Source organism: Macaca fascicularis, chromosome 8 (genome assembly GCF_037993035.2).
Source record: "Macaca fascicularis isolate 582-1 chromosome 8, T2T-MFA8v1.1".
Classification (NCBI taxonomy): domain Eukaryota; kingdom Metazoa; phylum Chordata; class Mammalia; order Primates; family Cercopithecidae; genus Macaca; species Macaca fascicularis.
The window spans coordinates 87,752,726-87,765,051 of NC_088382.1; positions in this window are offsets into that span (position 1 = coordinate 87,752,726).

The following is a 12,326-nucleotide window of genomic DNA, read 5'->3' on the forward strand; positions in this document are numbered from 1 at the left end:
GGAATTCTAATAATGTTATCATTTGATTCCCATTTCAGGCACTTTTCATTTTTATATATGCTAAAGAATTCAGCAAGTCATCCAACTGGCATAAGCAATAGGAAAACTTCCTTTAGAGCACAGGTGTACAAGCAAACAAACCCTTTCTGTGCTTGGAAATGGATCCTTCAATGTAGCAAACTTCTCAGCAGTGTGCTAAGCTGGCAAGAAAAGGTGGAAAAGCACATCTGTCAGGGAGAGTGAACAGATGGGGATCACCTCTTCTTTCCTTCTAGCACAGAAGAGAATAGATACTGTCACCCCAAACTGTCTTTTTTCAGTCATATTGCAGAGCAAGCAAGCAAGCAAGCAGTGGAGTATTAAAATATGTTAGGGTTCACCAGCTGGTTAACTCTGGGTGTCCCGGAGACAGAACCTCAGAGGTTGTATGGGGGCAGTTGGTTATAAATATATTTTGAAAGCAAAACAATATCAGGAATATATCCTAGTAGAATTAGCATATATAGTTAAACATAATGCAAATGGTCAAACTCGTGTTCTGAACTTATCACTGAAACCTAGATGGAAGTCTTATGATACTAAAGAACTTTCTTTATGACCAGCTGTCAGCATGATTTTGCTTTGTTCCACCATCTTGTTGCAAAAACTGAGATTCCATATTCAGAAATTAAATCCTTAACTTCCTAAATCTACTTTTATTTTTTTTTTCCAAAATACAAAACATAGCTGAGTTAGAGCAAACAGAGATTACTAACACAATTTTGTTTCAATGGATTAGATTAGTTGGCATCTAGTCCTCTTCCACCTGCTGTTCTTTATAACAATTCTCTTTGTTTCTTCAACTTGGATCTTAAAAAAATCCTGTGGTAGATGGTGACTTTGAGGCAGTTATGTGTACCATTTTCACCCCTTACTGCTTTCTTCAGCCAAGCATCAAAGCCACAATGCTATAGCTGCATGTAATGTAACTATTAATACTTGTCTTTGCTTTCAGATACTGATAGTGCACAGAGTAAGCCAAGCTAACAAGCCAAGCTCAGCTCTCTGGCATGTACGTTTTGCAGATGCCTTTGACTCTTTTGCATTGCTGCCTTATGTATTTCCATAGCATGGACAGTCAAAAAAACACCATCACCCTACCCCCACCGTGCCAATTCTTTCTAAGAAGCTAAGGCGGCTTTAGGGTTTGATGGTGATAAACTTAAGACATGCCAAGCTTTAATCAACATTCTTCTTTAATCCCTCAACTAAGAGCTCCACATATTAAACACCATTTGAAATCAGGCATGTGTTAGTCGCTTAACTGGTGTTGAAAGCTGAATTACAATATTTGCTCTTGTAACACAACCAAATTAAATTTTGCACGGACAATAGCTAACATTTTATCATTTTTAAAGCCTCCTGTATGCCTACATTTCTATCTAAACTTTTGTTGCCAGAAGAGTGAAAATGTCTGCCAAGTCCAGTTTAACTTAACCCCACGACATTCAGTAAATACAGCCTTTACATTTTATCGATGTTTATCAATATGAATCATCTCTTCTCCTTTTCTTTTTTTTTTTCCTATTTAAAGAGGAGATAGCAAATATTTTAAAGTAAATTTTTGGTTATGCAGTATTTTCAGGGGTAAATAGAAATTGTTTCTTTTATAGGCATTGTGCATTAACGTAAATTCCGCTGCATTTGAAAACCTGTCAGCTTTATTTTGTACTGGTATTCAGAATCTTCTCCTTTTGACCAATATTATATAAAGTTCCTCTGGGAAGATAATGGGCATGATTGCAGGCTTGCCTTGTTAAAATCCATGGCTTTTTATGCAGTCATGTTTTCACCTATGAATTATGCATGAAAGAGTATCTCATTACATTTCATTTTCTTTACAGCAGCATCCTCTCTTCTAGACATACTCAGGTTCCCATCAGCCAGGCTCCCCTCGCCCTGTAGCTTGGCTCCATCTTGATACCTTCACAGCATTTTAGACAAAATGGGCGTGTTTAACTTGTCGCCTCACGTCTGATATAAATTATTCACTGGAGCTTTGCACAGGTTTGTGAGATAACCCGCCTGGACTCAGAGAAACTTCACAGGCTGTGTGGGAATCTGACAGAGACATCGAAGGCCGTTTTTTTCCAGCAGTTGTCCAAGGCAAAGGAGAAAAAACTGCCTTCACGCCAAAACTCAGCCTCAGTTTAAAGCTTAAACATCCCTCACTCTCTGTCGTAACACAGAAATTAGCTATTTGCCACTTGGGTGTGTTTGGGTGTTGTACTATTTTTTCTCAGAACTATAGGTCAAGGAACAAAGCCCCGTTTTTGTTTGAATTTTTTTTTTCCTTTGAAATGAAGCCATTGGTCTTCCATACCTGACAAGATGAATTAAATGTGGAGAAAAGATCACAGAATTTAATCAGCACAGTCATTCAGTGTATTTGGTCGGGAACAATCACTCAGAGAAGCATATGGACAACTAGGTTAGTATGTTTGTATATGTGAGTGTCAGTGTGTGTGAGAGAGTATATATTATGATGATTCCTAATTAAGTCTATGTCTCCAACTTCAAACATTTTCTTAGAAGATAATCCAGTTTGAAAATGATTAATTTTGTCTGTATCCAACTATATCATTCACTATAACAGAGTCATATTATTGAATGAGTCAAGTAAAAGTAACAAAGGAAATAAACCCCCAAAATAAAATTAATAGGAAATAATGTGATTGCAAATTGGCTTCTTATTTTTCCTACCTTATTAATATTTTCTTGGAATTATTGAGAATTATTTAGGTCACTGAAGGCAATCCTCTGTGAGAATAAGAAGTTGAAAGGCTCATTGACATTTATTTCTAGACAATAAAAATACTTGCTCAACTTTTTTTAGATCTTCTTGGAAGAAGGTGGTCATGGTGACAAAAAAAAAACCAAAAAACAAAAAACAAAAACTTCCATACTCCAACTGTCATATACTTTCTCTCTGAGAATTGAAACTTTCTTAAAATGAAACCCAAGGAAAAGACTCATAAGCTCATTGATCCAAGAGAAATGTCAGTAAGGCTTGTGGTTCAGACAATAAGCTTTTGAAATATATTCTTTACATGTGAAATTCTGCAATATGGGAATTCATTATAAAATGTTTACACTTTGTAAAGCAGATATTTGACTCTTATATCCCCATAGTTTTCTTAATAATTATATGTGTAAATCCATGTCTGAATACACACACACATACTTATTATATGTGAAACATATTTCTATAGCATTTGTGCACATGTAACACACATATAATCCATACCCTCAATGCTCAACTATTTAGCTGAGTGATGTTGATGACTGATGACAAATATAATATGTCAAAAGACTCTGGTCCAGTTACCATTATTAACTGTTAATCTCCCAAAAGTCATAGGTATTTCCATATATTCTCCTGACTCCAAGGAATCTTCATGAGAACATTTAATAATAAAGTGGAATGATTCTTTTTACATTTTTAATGTAGTATTTATCTAAGTAATTATGTACTTTTGTGATAAATATAGCATGACTTCTCACCTTAACCATTGCTTCTTCCTGTGGTAGTAACCTAGACATAACTTATAGATCAAATGAATCTGAGCTGCAGTCTGTTTTTATGCAAGTACAAAGAGAAGAGTTGACATTTGCAATGGCTTGCAGTTTTTTGTTTGTTTGTTTGTTTGTTTGAAAGCTTACTGTTTGGCACAGTGATTGGTATTAAACAAATGTTATTTAACTGTTGGTTGAATGAATAGATGACCTGTTATTATAGGTGGATCCATAACACGTTGGAAATACACAGAAGATATTAATAAAGTTCAATATCAATTTAGGTTGGGATGGAAGAGTCAGGTTTCGATTTCTCTTCAACATCTCTTACCGTGGTTTCCTAGCAGCAACTACCCATTGAGTTCCTGGGAAAGGATTTGTTATAACCTGTTTGGTTCCTACAAAAATTTTCAATGAAATGACTTGAAAAGCTAGGGCAAAACACATGATTGTTGGTATGTATTCCTGTGATAGAGCATGGGCTTCAGAATGTTTCATATTAAATATTATCAACTGTAGTCTAGATCTAGATTTCTTCCAATTTGTCTACACTCTTACCAGTTCCATATTTTTTAAAAATTCAGGATGATTTAGTTGGAATAAAATCTTGTCTAAAGATTGCTGTCATATTTGCTTGTTTATGTTGTCTCTTCTATAAAATGTTGGTCTATATCCTTCACAGCACCTGCAAGATAGGTAGTATTTTCTCTGGGGAGAAAGTACGTCAGTATCTGTGAGTATTAAACACGTGATTCACAGCTCTACATGACTTTATTCCACTTGTTCTCTGTTTCATACCTAATCCCGCTTTGAAAGGTGCAATAAGCATGAAGGAAAGTTTTGGTAGGGAGGGGTATTTTTCACTCTTTCACCCGTATGTATTCATGCCATGGCAAAAACCCACCAACAATATAATTAGCTAGGAAACATAGCTAGAGAAGGTTTGATTGCGTTACTACATAGTGATCATTGTATATTTTAACAGTGAATTGAAGAAGTAGAAAGAGAATAGACAATTTACATCCACCAGTCATGGTAACACAATGGCATAATACTCACATAGGCATTTCATCCCCAGGAAAGAAAATTCCCTCAAATAATTTCTTTCACATTTATATGCTTTATCTTGAAAAGAATTTACAGGTAAAATGGTCTTTTCTCTGACACGGTAGTCTTTACTACTGACCTCCTACCCAAATATGTTTATTTCTATTTCTGCTTCAGCAATATGTATATTCAGAAATCTAAGCTGCAAGAGAAAGTGAACCAAAAAGAGGATTCTCCCTAACATTTTATAGTCTAGAAATAGAATCGATTAATTAAATGAATGATCTATCAATTATGAGGCAGGGTGAAATGGTAACAAGGCCAAGGAAAAATACAAATTGCATATACCCTATGCTGTTATTTGGGTAAAATATGAGGTGCCGGTACTCTTATCTTGATTAATTCCCAGATGCCTCTTTCACTTACTCTGGTGCCTCACCCTCTTTTCTAATCACACTGACATGTGAACTTTTTTGTCCCTGCCAAGTGAGTTATTTGCAATGACAATATTAATATTTTTGAGCTGAATTGAATCATGTTGCTTTAAAAAAAGAAAAAAAGAAGCTATAGTTATGGGGTCAGAGCACATATTACTTCAAAAAAGTATTGCATATATTTGAGATGAGGAAGGCCTACCTTGGTTCAAATAAGGTTAAAACTGATTTGGGGCTGGGCGCGGTGGCTCATGCCTGTAATCCCAGCACTGTGAGAGGCCGAGGCGGGCAGATCATGAGGTCAGGAGATCAAGACCATCCTGGCTAACATGGTGAAACCCTCTCTTTACTAAAAATACAAAAAATTAGCTGGGCATGATGGCACACGCCTGTAGTCCCAGCTACTTGGGAGGCTGAGGCAGGAGAATCGCTTGAACCCGGGAGGCAGAGGTGGCAGTGAGCCGAGATTGCACCACTGCACTCTAGCCTGGGCAACCGAGCAAGACTCCGTGAAAAAAAAAAAAAAAAGATTCGGAAGTCACAAAGAAGGTAACACCGTGGATTCAACTATGCTGTTTAAACATGAGAAGTAATCTTTCATTATTTTAAAGTTTGATATGTCAAAAGAAATTTACATAAAGCATAATTGTAAAGAAATACAGATTATTTGACACGTAATCACTGAAACCTCGATGAAAAGTTTGAACGAAAGTTTAGAAGTTGTAGGTAATATCTAAAATTGAAAAAATTGAGGAAAAAGAAAAAAGATACTTGAAACTTGCCAGTTCTACTGATCTACAAAATGCTAAACCAAATAAAACTACCTTTAGTTTTATAGAGAATTTCTACTGAATGTCAAGACATATTTCTCTCTTCTCTGAACTCTAATGGCATGTATTACCTGAACCAATCATTTGAGAATAAATCAGATATCACTTTATGACTTCTGTAATGCCTTATTAAAATGTTATTTTATATCTTGTATTGTGTGTTTAGTTTTTCCTTTGATTGTGAGCTTAAGACCAAATGTTGATTATTTTACTCTTCACAAGATATAGCTCAATTTCTTTTACATATCAGTCTCCAAGGAAACATACTTTAAAAAATTGATTGATTTAATCTTCACACCTGGTGTCTTGAAAAATTAGAGAGGGAAACATAGTTTTGAATGATCTAAGGTTGTCATGCTTAGACTCAGAGGAATAGACCAGATGATCTTTTCGATGACCTAAGAGTTGTTTATAATATATAAGGTACGATTACCAGCCCCTATAATAGCCTCTAAAAGAATAAAAATTGAGGGTTAAAAGTGTAATGAAATGCAAATGAAACTGTCTTGAAAATAGACTGCACATTTTATTTGTTTTTTACAGAATCTAGGATGTAGGGAGTGCTAATATTAAATACTATCAACAGTATTCTAGCTTTAAAATAATGGTGAAAATAATTCATAGTCAAAGCACACTTACTAGTTTTAAAATGAATGCTACCAAACATTTTGGAAACCAAATGTGGCTGCATCAATTCTACATTCAAAAAGATCTCTAAGATCTTATATTCTCTAGTTTTTGTATTTCCTGGTTTTGTTAGTGTATTGAGTAAAATTTAAGTCTGTTAGTAACTTCATATACATGCAGCATACCCAATTAAAATCAAATACAATTACGTTTCAAGGCTTAGACTGAACACTCTTGCCCAAGAGAGATCTCTCTCTCTTTTTTCCAAAGATTTCTCCTTTTAATGAGGAAGAAGTAAAACATATTAAAAACTCATGACTTATAAAGTCCTTTTGACATTTACTCCATTTCAGGTAGGTGCTATTTTAAATAGCTTTCTTAAACAATGCATATTTTGTGTTACACTTAATTAAATAAAAGACAGAATAGTACAGTTTAAATATCACTGGACTTGAGGAGCTTTAATTCTGCTATATCCATTCATTCTCTGCAGAACCTCACACAAGTCAGTTAACCTATTTGGGCTGCAGTTTTCTCAACTGTACATGAAACTGTTACATTAGAACATCTTTAAGGTCTTTCCAATTCTAGACTTACATAATTTCATGTTCTGTAATTACTTCAAACCTCCATTTTCTCATTTAAGCAGTGTGCTTTGCAATAACATCTTTCCCTTCTTAACATTTGTTTTAATAATCAGAGTAGTTAAATTATTAATTTTTTTCTGAAAACCATAAATTATCATTGTAAATTATTGTTATTATCATCAGTCACAGCAGGTATTAGTAACCTAAGAAGGACACAAAGATATCTTGAGAATGTAGAGGGATTCAGAAGAATGATGATAAATTGTGTGACCTGTCCCCTCCCCATTTTTATCTCATTCAGTTGAATTTGTCCTTCAGCCAAGGTTTCCTTTTATTTTTTTTTTTGAAGAAACATTATCAGCAGAACATTAATCAGTTTTAATAATTTATATTATACATGAGATGCCTGCGGTGCAACTGAAGTCTTGTTTTCCTAGATGTCTCTCTATTAACTGAAATGGTTTGGAATGCTAAATTAAGTAGCAGCTACAGTCTGTGCTCTCACTATATATAAAGTATCTTGCTAAACACTCTCAGGAGATAATTTACTATAGATATAGATGCTATCCTCATAGAGCTTACAATTTAATTAAAAACAGAAAATAAATTTTGGAAAAATTACGATGATTAAAAAAGATGGTAGAAAAGATGCTGTGAGGCTATTTATTAATACCAGCAGGACAATTTTATAGGAAATGGTATATAATTTCAGAGGAGAAAAAGATTGCTTTACATTGGCCTAACAGGTTAAGCTTTCACAGTAGACATGATTGTATCTGTGTTTATAAAATTGACTAAGACTATGTGCACCAAATATGCCATTTGTTCACCTACTTTTCCTTGGTTCCTTCTCAGTTAGGTTCAAACCATTGAACCATGCCAAAGGACTCTGCAAGGAAGTGATCTGTGCCTTTTTGAGGCCAAGGCAGGTAAGTATCAATAGACTGCCCCCATCATTCCCTTTTCCTGCCTTTGTGGTTTTGGAAGTCATATATTTCTTAATATTGTATGGCTACAAAACGGAAGAGAGCGAGCTGCACTACCTGATCCCGCAGGAGAGAGAAATCTTGCTCATAGGCCATTGAGATTCAGTGTTTACCTATTGCAGCAACTAGCAGGAATTACTCTAACACAAGTAATGAGTAGAATTTAATTAGGTAAAAAGAGAGGAGAATACATTCCAGTCATTTGAAATCATACAAATTATGTGTGGGGTTGAAAAATGCGAAAATATTTTCCAGTGATGATTAAAACACCCCTGCCACACACATACACGTAGATACTTGTACTTGATTGAAGAAAAGCATGTAAAAAATATAACACTTTAACCTACAAAATGAATTGTGATAAGCTTTTGGAAAATTTATCGACAGAAAAAGAAGCATAGATTTTATTCTATGGATGTTAGGCAAACAGTGGAGATTTCTGAGTAGCACAGAGGAGTTGCCAAAGAAACTCAGAGCCTTAAAAAGGGAAGAGAAAGAGGAAGGCCAATTAAACTATTAAGTAGTCCTTGGAAGAGGTGATAATGTAATGTGTTAGAAGTAGAAATGGATACCAAGGGGAAGATAAAAAAAAAAATGTATGAAACTATTCAAACTGCTGTTCCATATCTTTCTGTTATCTTTGTGTAATAAATATTCACTGACCACTGTATTTAAAAATAATAAAATTTCCGTAGAATAATGTAAAATATTTGATCAAAGTAAAAATATAATAAAACAAAAAAGCTTTCATAAAAAATTAAGAATTTTAATAACCACTTAGATTTGTGCTACTGTGAAAATAAGTGAATTATCTAAATTAATATGTTATTTCAATTTTTAGAAATAAAATAATATTTTGTATATCAAAAATTCAAAAAAGCAGTGTTTTTTGAATCCTCTGGCTCCACCATAAGATGGGACATCCAGATAACAATAATTAAAAACACATATTTGCATTCAGAAAAGATGTTACCCATACATCTGCCAAAATCAATCAGAATTTGACTGAATTGATTTTTATAAATGCCTGACAATTCAAACAAATATCAATCGATTTAATTCAGAAGATCATATTGAGGATTTGGGAGGCATTTAAATCACTCTGGGAGTTGGGAGAAAGGCAGAAAAAGATCTGTCACTAAAACATATTCAAGCTGACATACCACACTAACACTAATCCTATTGATACTGAGTAAGAGTTTTGTCTTTAGGAAGCGTTATGGAGAAAAAGGGTATATATTCCCTTATCTAAAATTTTCCTTTCCTAGGGCTACTTCTGAAAGCAGTTACTTGGTAGAAGCTACTACTAGTCTTAGGGTACCAAAGGAAGAGTTTTACTCTGAACATGATTCCAAAAGCCTACAGGTTTCAAATGAGTTATTTTGGTGCAACTTTGAACAGCGACGGCAAACAGTGGAGGTGTTTAGAAAAGGTAACCTGCCTTCCTGATGTTATCCTCACCATTTAGGATAATTTTTCTGACACCTAGTGGGAGTGGGGTCAAGGAAAACAAGTTTTCTCAAAATTATGACTGGAGTTTCAAAATTATTTTTTTTCATTGCAGATTATTGTGTGTACCCCTTTGTGGAGAAGAATTAGGACAGACAGGATTTTAAAACTCCTCACTTTGAGGATCATCGTCTCTACTTATTCAGAAGTTAACTTAATCTGCCTAAAAACTTCCTATCGGTTCAGTTTCAACTTCGTTCAATACACCAACAGTCCCCACTTATATGACTTCAGGTCATTACTTTTAATTATACTCTATTATGACAAAAATGTAATTTATCTGCGAGGACAATACACACACACACACACACACAACCACACACAGACACATCAGTGTACCAGATATAGACATGAAGACAACTTTTAAAACAAAATAACACTCTGTGTTTGGCATACGTAGGTGTTAATCTGAAATTTCTAAAGTTATAATAACATGATAATTTCCTCAGTATCCCCCACTTAACTCTAATTTAAAGATTATTTCTTTTTATAAAGTGATAATAGATAATAGATCTTATTACATTTCTGCAATTTCAGCCACAGAGGCAAGCACCACACAGGGAAGTAAACATCACTATTTCAAATGTTCCCCTCAAAATCATGTCACCTTCTATCGAAGGACTGGAGCCGGCTCATGTATTATGACTGTTAAACAACAAGATATTTTTGTAGACAAATCCGAGATTGTGCTATAATAATAAGTACAATATACTTCTTGGATAATAAGTACAATACACTCCTTAAATAAATTACCTCATAATATATCTACTTCATTGGATTTGCAAACATACAAAAGTTTGTCACTTGCCGCACTATTCAGGTGTATACTAACAAACTTTGTAGTTTTTAACATTTTCTTCGATTTGACTTAAGCTGCATCATAAACTCACTAGAAAAAAAGTTATATCCATGTTTTGATTTATACTCATCTATTGAGCTTTAGGCTATTTGGCAGAGTATATGCAAAATTCAGATAAGAAAATATTCCAAAATTGTCAAGGTAATCTCAGAATACTGAAAATGAAGATCTGTGATTCTAAATGTCAAGGAATGGCGCCAGTAATATTTAGTTTATTGTGATTGCAAGACTGAGAAAATCTAAAATTGATTTTGCTGGAAAACCAGTAAACCTAAGACATAATTTTTTCATAACATGTAAAGAAGTACAGTAAATAAGAAAGAAACCTAATACAAAGCCTGCATAAGATAAATGAGCAGGACTATAACATTCTCTAAGGAATTCGATTAACTGAATACATTAAATATTTTCAGAGGCAGTTAGAGCTGACACCTGCTGTTTAGGAGAGTGGCATGGTTTGAAGCTTTTTACCTTTTTTCAGTAAGCTGAAGCAGCTCAATATCTAATTAAAATCAAAGCCTTTAAAATATTCAACCAGGCTGTTTGAAGACTTTATAATGTTTAAAATTGGCTACTTTAAAAAATCAGTTTAAAAATAATCAAATGTTGTTGGAATGGTCTATGGGCTTAACAATATCTCATTTTTGAAAAGTATACTGTTGTTTATAATTAAAATCTGACTAATATATTCATTGAATTTAATACCTGAAGAGAATGTTTCATTAAACTGATCTATAGTTTAGACCTTTTTCTCTCAGAATAAATGAGACAAGAATTAGCAATTTTAATGACTGTAGAGTTTCAGAGAAAAAAAAGAATATATGTATATATGCACAAGCAAATAAAAATTTAGTAGATCATAAAGTCACAATGAAAAAAAAAGCCAAATAGCTGTGAAGAGAAATTTAAAATAATTTCAAATTTTTGTTAAGGAATCAAACATTGAGTACACCATATGACAAAACACATAACTTCAAGTAAGCAGAACCTAAATATCATCTAAAAACATTTTATTTTTTTCCCAAATAAAGTAGATTCTTCACCCACTCTTAGTAAATTCCCAAACAACAATAAATAATGCTCAATTGACTCTATCAGTTTACCTTTTCCTTTTCAAAATGTAGTTTTTATTTAGCTTCTGTTATACTCCTCTCTTGGTTTCCTCTTATCTGTTTGGGCTGCTATAACCAAATACCACAGGCAAGGTAGTTTAAATGACGAATATTTATTTATCAAAGTTATGGGGACTAGAAGTACAAGATGAAGGCAGTAGCATGGTCAGTGTCTGTTGAGGGCTCTCTTCCTGGTTTGCAGATGGCTGCCTTCTCACTGTGGTCTCATATGTTGGAGAGAGTGAGCCCTGGTGCATCCCTATGAGTCCACCATCCCAATTGAATTAGGTTCCTAACCTTATGACTTTATGTAATCTTTATTACTTCCTCACAGGGCCTGTCTCTAAATACAGTCATTTTAGGAATTAGGGTGACAAAATATGAACTTTTGGGGGGATGCAATTCAGTGCACAGCACCTTTCAAAATGGTGAATCTGTGTTTCAGTGGGCTTTTATTTTCTCCCTCTGCATCATGGTAGCCTGTCTCCAAGATGCTCCCCAACACCAATCCCCTGCATTTGGTATTCACAATTTTGTATAGTTGTGTTCTATATTATACAGGGTTGAACTGAGTGAGCAAAGAAAATACAGAAGAAATGATGGTCACTTCCCAGATTAGGTTAAAAAGACATGATTTCCATCTTTATTATTCTCCCTCTCCTTTGAATCGCTTGTTCTAAGCAGCTGACATATCATGAGAAACTTTGCAGAAAGAAGCCACGTGATAAATAACTGAGGTCCTCTGTTAAGAACAAGCAAAAAACGGAGGTCTACAGCCAG